The sequence below is a fragment of the Tamandua tetradactyla genome, chromosome X (genome assembly GCF_023851605.1).
Source record: "Tamandua tetradactyla isolate mTamTet1 chromosome X, mTamTet1.pri, whole genome shotgun sequence".
Taxonomy (NCBI): Eukaryota; Metazoa; Chordata; class Mammalia; order Pilosa; family Myrmecophagidae; genus Tamandua; species Tamandua tetradactyla.
In genome coordinates this window covers 47674973-47684334 of record NC_135353.1, presented here as the reverse complement: position 1 = coordinate 47684334, position 9362 = coordinate 47674973, and the positions used below count along the sequence as shown (strand labels likewise).

The 9362-nt window shown below is 40.9% G+C and overlaps 1 pseudogene; it reads left to right on the top strand.

Moving 5' to 3' along the window:
* Positions 1-5751: 5751 nt before the first annotated feature.
* On the top strand, positions 5752-6821 carry LOC143671810 (hsc70-interacting protein pseudogene; annotated as a pseudogene).
* Positions 6822-9362: the final 2541 nt, after the last annotated feature.

The window sequence follows — 9362 nt, the reverse complement described above, 5'->3', positions numbered from 1 at the left end:
CCCATGTAGAGCGGGGGAGGGCAGTGAGTTTGCTTGTCATGTTGGCTGAGAGAGAAAGCCACATCTGAGCAACAAAAGAGGCTCTCTGGGGGTGACTGTTAGACCTAATTTTAAGTAGGCTTAGCCTATCCTTTGTGGGGTTAGGTTTCATATGAACAAACCCCTAGTTTGAGGGCTCAGCCTATTGCTTTGGTTGTCCCCACTGCTTGTGAGAATATCAGGAATTCTCCACTTGGGGAAGTTGAATTTTCCCCCTTTCTTGCCATTCCCCCAAGGAGACTTTGCAAATACTTTTTTATTCACTGTTCAAATCACTCTGGGATTTATCAGGGCATCACTCTGAGCAAACTAACAAGATCTCATGTCCTACTCAAGGTTCCATGTACTCATGGTGTTCAATTAAGATGTTCACATAAGTTATATTAGGAAATGCACTAGTCAAAATATAAATTTTGTACCAAATAAACATTTTTTGCTTTAGTCTTACACATAAGTTAAAGTTTTAAAATATGAATTACCATCTATTTTCAACACCCTGCAGTATTGACATTCCTTTGTTCTTTGACATGCAAAAACATTTTTAAATTTGTACATTTAGTCCCTATCATTATACACTCTAGGCATTCCTAGATTATACCATCTCAGTCTTTATCGTTTATCTTTCTTTCTGATTTCTTTTGGGCCCCCAGGCCTCCTCCCTCTATCATTCTCACATTCAGCTTCATTCAGTGTTCTAACATTATTGTATTGCAGTTAGGTAGGATTGTGCTGTCCATTTCTGAATTTTTATGATATAGTCCTGTTGCACAATCTGTATTCCTTCAGCTCCAATTACCCAATATCTACCCTATTTCTATCTCCTGATGGTCTCTGTTCTTAACTGAAATTCTCGAAGGAGAAACTGAATCTTAGCAGTGAATTTTTGCAATTGCTTGTCTATTCTGATTAGATTTCAAGGCACTAATGACTCTATTTCCAATAATAAAAGTGGCATTGAAAGCCCACGGTATGAATTGGTGCATTAGTTTGTTAAGCTGCTGGAAAGCAATATACCAGAAATGGAACGGCTTTTATAAAGGGAATTTAATGAGTTACAAATTTACAGTTCTAGTGCTGAGAAAATGTCCAAACTAAGGCACCAACAAGAAGTTACCTTTACTCAAGAAAGGCTGATGCCATTCAGAACACCTCTGTCAGCTGGGAAGGCACATGGCTGGCATCTGCTCATCCCTTGTTCCTGGGCTCTGCTGCTTTCAGCCTCTGTTTCCTGTGGGGTTTCCTCCCTTGGCATCTGTGGACCTTCACTTAACTCATCTGGGCCACAACCTTGGCTTGCTTAGTGTCTCATGGGAAGACGTGGTAACATCTGCTGAGCCTTTCATCTCCAAATGTCTGGGTCTCGTGTTGGCTCTGTCAGCTATGAAGCAACTATTCTCCAAGCATCTGCTTCGCTCTTCCAAACATCTGCATCTGCATCTGAGGTGTCTTCAAAATGTTTCCCCTTTTAAAGGACTCTAGTAAACTAATCAAGACTTACCCCGTATGGGCAGAATCATATCTACATCTTATCAAAAGGTTGCACCCACAATTGGGCAAGTCACATATCTGTGGAGATAATCTAATCAAAAGTTTCCAACCTACAGTATTGAATCAGGATTAAAAGCAATGGCTCCTCCCACAAGATTGGATCAGGATTAAAAAATGGCTTTTCTGGGATACACAATACTTTCAAACTGGCACAGTTAACAATAAAGATATGCAAAATATTACCATTTGATTCTGCTAATCATATGCTTATATGAGGCACTGGGCGAGAGTGTTTTTGACACCTTAGCAGATTTTTGTGGAGTTTAAAGGTATAATGATGTTGGCTGATTGTTCTTAGATATACTGGATACAGTTATGAGAGAAAGGGATGAACTGAAGGCTTCAAATTTGCAACCTTAGCACTGTATGAAAGATGTAAAGGTTTCTATGTGTACCCTGAATGAAAATCTTAGTTCCTGTGGCCACAAGCTTGAAATGTCTGAAAACCAGACCCAGGGTCTCATTGCAGATTTACAATGTAAACTAAATTCTCAACCTTACAGGGTGTCTGCTTTTAAAGTGAGGACATTGATTGGTAAAGAATGGGATCCTGAAAATTGGGATGGGGACATATGGGTTGATAATGATGGCAGTGGGGACATGCAAACCTTAGATTCTGCCAAGTGTTTGCTAGATAAACCTGTAATGGTTTTCCCTGAGGAAACAGCCACCCAATCTCCAGCCTGCCCTGAGAAGACAGCTACTTGACTTTAGGCCTGCCTTGAGGAAACAGTTTCCTAACCTCCAGGCATCTGACACCCAACCTTCCTGTCAGCCTGCCCTGAGGAGTTTGATATCCAATCTCCATCTGAAAGGATTAACCCTTCAGTGCCTGCTAAACCTGTAACCACCACCCCTGAAGAAACAGCCCTTACTCCTCTGTCTGGAGTGATTAATGCTGTTTCACTAGATGAAACTGCAATGGAATGCCCTGAGATAATTGGCTTGAAAGACACTTCTAATTCTTTTTATGACCCACCCCCACTACCAACTTTTCTTCCAGATCTATAACTATACTAAAATTCCAAAAGGTCCCGAAAGATGAGATACAAAGTGTGACCCATGAGAAGGTATGCTATACTCCAAAAGAACTGCTTGAGTTTTCCAATTTATAGAGTCAGAAATCAGGGGAATATGTTGGGAATGGATATTAAGGGTGTAGGATGATGGTGGAAGGGATATAAAGTTGGATCAAGCTGAATTTATTGATATGGGCCTACTGAGCAGAGATTCTGCATCCAGTGTTGTAGCTCGAGGGGTTGGAAAGGGCACTAACAGTTTGTTTGGATGGTTGGCTGAAACATGGATCAAAAGGGAGCCGACTACCTGAGGTTGAAATGCCAGAACTGTCCTGGTATAATGTAGATGAGGGGATCCAAGGGCTTAGATAGATTGGAATGTTAGAGTAGACTTATCACGGAAGACCTGCTTACATGCCCTAGGAACATCCAGAGGAACTATCTTTCACCAGAACCTTGAGAAATAAATTCATGGACTAGCTCCATCATCCCTGAAGAACTCTGTAGTCACCCTTCTCTGTAGGTCAGATATTACTGTGGCGACTGCTCTCACTGCACTGAAATCCTTAAACTCAATGGGGATAATTGGATCCTGAGTTGTCAGAAACCAGATGGTAGCATATAGTAGCTTGCCAAAGACATCGTGGGCATGACTATCATAATGGACAGCAGACTCAACGCAGGAGTCAAAATAATCTGACTCACAGAGACTTGTGGCATTGGCTAATCGATCATGTAGTACCTAGAAGTGCAATAGATGGGCAGTCTACTAAATTCCTATTTGATCTGTAGAAGCAGAAGATTTCTAGGTTGACTGAATGAAAGACTAACTTGAATTACAAAAGCAGAGAATCATGGGCCCTTAATCAATTCCCAGACTTGAGACAATTCACAGACCCAGAACCCCCTGAATGAAGGGAAGACTAGGCTCCCTTGGAAGCTAGATTCACTGTTAATCTTCCTCCCAGCCTTCTCCAAGGAGACCTAAGGTCTTTTACCAGGGTAACTGTGCAATGGAGAAAAGGAAATGATCAGACATTTAGGGAATTATTAGACACTGACTCAGAAGTAACAATTCCAGGAGACATAAAACACCACTCTGGTACAACAGTCAGCCTAAGGGCTTATAGAAGCCAGGTGATTGATGGAGTTTTAGCTCAGCTCCATCTCACAGTGGATCCAGTGGATCCCTGTACCCATTTTGTGGTTATTTCTCCAGTTCTAGAATGCATATTAGGAATTGACATACTCAGCAACTGGCAGAATCTCCACATTGGTCCTCTGACTCATAGAGTGAGAGCTATTATGGTAGGAAAGGCCAAGTGGAAGCCAATAAAACTGCCCCTACCTAACAAAATGTTAAATCAGATGCAATACTGAATTCCTGGAGGAATTTCAGAGATTAGTGCCACCATCAAGGACTTGAGGGATTCAGGGGTGGTGATTCCCACCACATCCCCATTTAACTCTCTTATTTGGCCTGTGCAGAAAACAGATGGGTCTTGGAGGATGATAATGGTTATTGTACACTCAACCAGGTGGTGACTCCAATTGCAGCTGCTGTTCCGATGTGGTACTGTGGCTTGAGAAAATCAACAAATATTTTGGTAACTGGTATGCAGCTATTGATCTGGCAAATGCTTTTTACTCAATTGCTGCTAGTAGGACCACCAAAAACAGTTTGTTTTCAGCTGGCAAGGCCAGAAGTATAACTTCACTGTCCTACCTCAGGGGTATATTAACTCTACAGCCTTTGTCATAATTTTGTCCACTAAGAACTTGATCATTTCTCCCTCCCACAATATATCACCCTGGTCCATTATATTAAAGCTATTATGTTGATTGGACCTAGTGAGCAAGAAATAACAATTACTCTTGACTTTTTGGTAAGGCATTTGCGTGTCACACAAGGGGAGATAAATTTAAAAAAATACAGGGGCCTGACCATGCCTTCGATCATGAGGCTTACTCTTGTGAAGCTTATGTAGGTAGCACAGAAGCTTAGCCTCCCTATAGGCATGCCTAAGAGTTACTTCTACAGGACCTGTATTGTTGCTCAGATGTGGCCTCAGTCTCTCTAAGCCCAACTCTGCAAGTGAAATCATTGCCCTCCCCTCTACATGGGACATGACATCCAGGGTGAAAGTCTCCCTGGTGATATAGGAGAAGACTCCCAGGGATGAATTCAGCCCTGGTACCGTGGGATCAACAATTCCATCCTGACCAAATGGGGTAAAAGAAGTGTAATTAATAAAGTATCAGTGGCAGAGAGAGTTCAAATAGAGTCGAGAGGCTACTCTGGAGGTTGCTCTTATGCAAGCTTCAGGTAGACCTTGCTACCTGCCAACCCCCAACCAGGACCATTCCAGACAATCCTAAAGAACACCTAGGGCAATTTATAAGATTCCACAAGGGTTCCAGGCACTAGAGTAACTTGCCAGAAACCTATAATCTCTAAATGGGTCCCTGGTCCAGATTAAATCCTGAAACCTAGCCCAGCCTCTCCAGAACATCAGTTAGTTCCATCTCCCTACCCTATATTAGCGACATACCCTTTCAATACGGAAAATTTAGAATAGCAATAGCCCAAACACCCCTAAAGAGAGCGATGGAAAGATCAAAGGTGATGGTGGAATTATACATAGAAGATAGGACTTAACAAATGAATATGAATGCTGAATCATTAAATTGATACCTCTTTTAGTCTCCAGTATCTTAAAGCAGCTAGAAGTAAAAACCTAAAATTGGGGAATTGTAACCCATACCAGACTCTGAAATTTGTTCTATAACTAATTGTGGTGCTGTGCTTTGAAATTTATTGCTTTTTTGTATATATGTTATTTTTCAAAAAAAGGAAGAAAGAAAGTCGATTGTGGTGATAAAAAATTATTTAAGCCATGTAACATCTTATATTCCGGAGCAGCTAGAAGGAAAAATAGGCAAGGATCATATGGACGCCCATGACAAACTCTGGGATCTATCCTGTAAACACTTTGAAGAGTGATTTGAAAATCATTGCTTTTTTATTTCTTTGCTTTGTATATATGTTATACCATACAATAAAAAAAAGTTAAAAAAAAAAATACAGGGGCCTGAAACCATAACTTTCTCAGCCATGCCCTTTTCTTCCTGCTACCTCTGAAGCATGGATCCTCGGAAAGTGAGTGAGCTTCAGGCCTTCGTGAAAATGTGTAAGCTGGATCCACGTATTCTGCACATGGCAGAAATGCGCTTTCTGAGGGAGTGGGTGGGGCACGTGGGTGGCAAAATAGCACCTGCTACTCATAAAGCTACAGCAGAATAAAATATTAAGGAAGAAAAAATAGATAGTAAGAAGACAGAGGAAAACATAAAGAAGAGCCATCAAGTGAGGAAAGTGATCCAGAAATTGACAGTGGTGTTACTGAATCAGACACTGATGCACCTCAAGAAATGGGAGATGAAGCTGTAGAGATACCTGAGAAGATGATGAAATAGGCAAATGATAAGGAAGTGGCTGCCATTTATGCCCTAAATGATGGTGAACTACAGAAAGCCATTAGCTTGTTCACAGATACCATTAAGCTGAATCCTCCCTTGGCCATACTGTATGCCAAGAGGGCCAATGTCTTCATCAAATTACAGAAGCCAAATGCTGCCATCCGAGACTGTGACACAGCCATTGAAATAAATTCTGATTTGGCTCAGCCTTACAAATGGCTAAGGAAAGTGCACAGAATTCTGGGTCATTGGGAAGAGACAGCTCATGATCTTGTCCTTGCTTGTAAATTGGATTATGATGAAAGTGCTAGCACAATGCTGAAAGAAGTTCAACTGAGGGCCCAGAAAATTACAGAATATGAGAAAGTATGAGTGAAAATGTGAGGAGTGAGAGATTAAAGAAAGAATAGAAAGAGTTAAGAAAGCTCAGGAAGAACATGAGAGAGCCCAGAGGGAGCAAGAAGCCATACAGGAGCTCTGTATGGCTCTTTTCCAGGTGACTTTCCTGGGGGGATGCCTGGAATGGGATGAGGCATGCCTGTAATGGCAGGAATGCCTGGGCTCAATGAAATTCTCAGTGATCCAGAGGTTCTTGCAGCCATGCAGGATGCAGAAGTTATGGTGGCTTTCTAAGATCTGGCCCAGAACACAGAAAATATGTCAAAATATCAGAGCAACCCAAAGGTTATGAATGTCATTAGCAAATTGCCAGCCAAATTTGGAGGTCAACCATAATGCCCTTTTGACAAATAAAGCCTTTGCTGAAGGGAAAGCAACCTAGATCACTTCATGGATGTCACAATAATACAAACCAGTGTACCTCTGACCATCTCATCAAGAAAGCTGGGATGTTTTGAAGATCATCCCTACCTCTTTGTCCCAAATGCAGCTGACATATTTTACAGTGGTTTGCCATTAGGGTATTCATTCAGATAGTATTTTCTTCTTAGGAATTACAAACTTCAACACTTTTTGAGCCTTAAAAATATTTAAACCAAATTAAAAGGGTGTATAAATTCCTTCAGTTTTCTTTACTAATCATTTTGGTTTTCCTTTGAGTTGGTTGGGTAAGGAAGATACTTAAATATGGAAGATTTATTGCTCTAGTTTGCATAGGAGGCAAATATAACTCATTTAAATAGATAACGTTGGAATTGGATATGTAATTACTGAGGCATTCTGACTTGTACTTTCAAATGCTTTATTTTTAAAAAATGATTTATTTCGATAATAAAACTATTGGGACCACCAGTATTGCTACAGGACATGCGTAGGAACTGGAAGTACTGGTGGGGCAGTAGCAATCATATTACATTTTATGTAACATGAGCCTTTGTGCAAGTTGCATTTAAATCCTACACTGTGGCGAAGGGTGATTTTTTGTAATGCTGCAGTAGAGTTGGATTACTTAGCTCTGTTCTTGTCCAATATATAAAATAAATGTTTCATATTATTTCCATATAGGAGAAAAAAACAAACAAAAAAACAACAACAAATACAGGGGCCTTCTACCTCAGTGAAATTTCTAGGTGTCCAGTGGTGTGGGGCATGTCGAGATATCTCCTCTAAGTTGAAGGATAAGCTGTTGCATCTGGCCCCTTCTATGACCAAACAAAATGAAGCACAACTCCTCATTGGCCTCTTTGGCTATTGGCAACAACATATTCCTCATTTGGGTGTACTACTCTGGCCTATTTATCGAGTGACCAGAAAAGCTGCTAATTTTGAGTGGGGGCCTGAACAAGAAGAGACTCTGAGACAGGTCCAGGCTGCTGTACAAGCTGCTCTGCCACTTGGACCATACGATCCAGCAGATCCAATGGTGCTGGAAGTGTCAGTGGCAAATAGAGATACTGTCTGGAGCCTTTGGCAGGCCCTTATTGGAGGATCACAGCACAGACCCTTTAGGATTTGGGAGTAAAGCCTTACTGTCTGCTACAGATAACTACTCTCCTTTTGAGAAGCAGCTTTTGGTCTATTACTGGGCCTTAGTAGAGATTGAACACTTAACCATGGATGACAAAGTTACCATGAGACCTGAGTTGCCTATCATGAGTTGGGTATTGTCTGACCCACCAAGCCATAAAGTTGGGCATGCGCAGTAGCACTCCATCATAAAATGAAAATGGTACATATGAGATAGGGCCAAAGCAGGTCCTGAAGGCGCAAGTAAGTTACATGAGAAAGTGGCCCAATGCCCATAACCTCCACTCCTGCTGCATTACGTTCTCTTTCCCAAACCAGAACTATAACCTCTTGGTGCGGGGAGTGGGGGGGGGGGGTCCTTACAGTGAATTGACTGAGGAAGAGAAAACTCAGGCCTGGTTTACAGATGGTTCAGCATGATATGCAGGTTCCACCCAAAAGTGGACAGCTGCAGCATTACAACCCCTTTCTGGAGTGTCCTTGAAGGACAGTGGTGAGGGGAAATCCTCCCAGTGGGCAGAACTTCGAGCAGTGCACCTGGTTGTTCATTTTGCTTGGAAGGAAAACTGGCCAGAGGTGCGTTTGTATACTGACTCATGGGCTGTTGCTAATGGTTTGGCTGGATGGTCAGGGACTTGGGAGGAGCATAATTGGAAATTTAGCAACAAAGAAATAAAAAGACAATAGAAAAAGAAATAAAATTAAAACAGAAAAGAAAAAAAAAGATTATACCTACTATACCCCTTACCCCTCGCTTTCATTGATCACTAGCATTTCAAACTAAATTTATTTTAACATTTGTTCCCTTTATTATTTATTTTTATTCCATACATTCTACTCGTTTGTTGACAAGGTAGATAAAAGGATCATCAGACAAAAGGAGCATCAGACACAAGGTTTTCACAATCACACAGTCACATTGTGAAAGCTATATCATTATTCAATCATCCTCAAGAAACATGGTTACTGGAACACAGCTCTACAGTTTCAGGCACTTCTCTCTAACCTCTCTAATATACCTTAAACTAAAAAGGGATATCTATATAATGCATAAAAACCCTCCAGGATCTCTTCTCGACTCTATTTGCCCTGCTCTGCATTTTCAATATATTACTTATCAGTCACCCCACATTTCCATATCCCAATATTAAATATAATTTTTTACTTAACAAATGTTTACATAGTGCTTAATATGTGTCAGTCACTGTCTTAAATAGTTTACAAATGTTTATTCAACTAACATTAACTCATTTAGCACAATCTTATTTGCTAAGTACCTTCATTATCCACATTTTTCAGATGGGAAAACCGAGGCACCAAGATGCTAAGTAACAGACCTAAGGTTACACA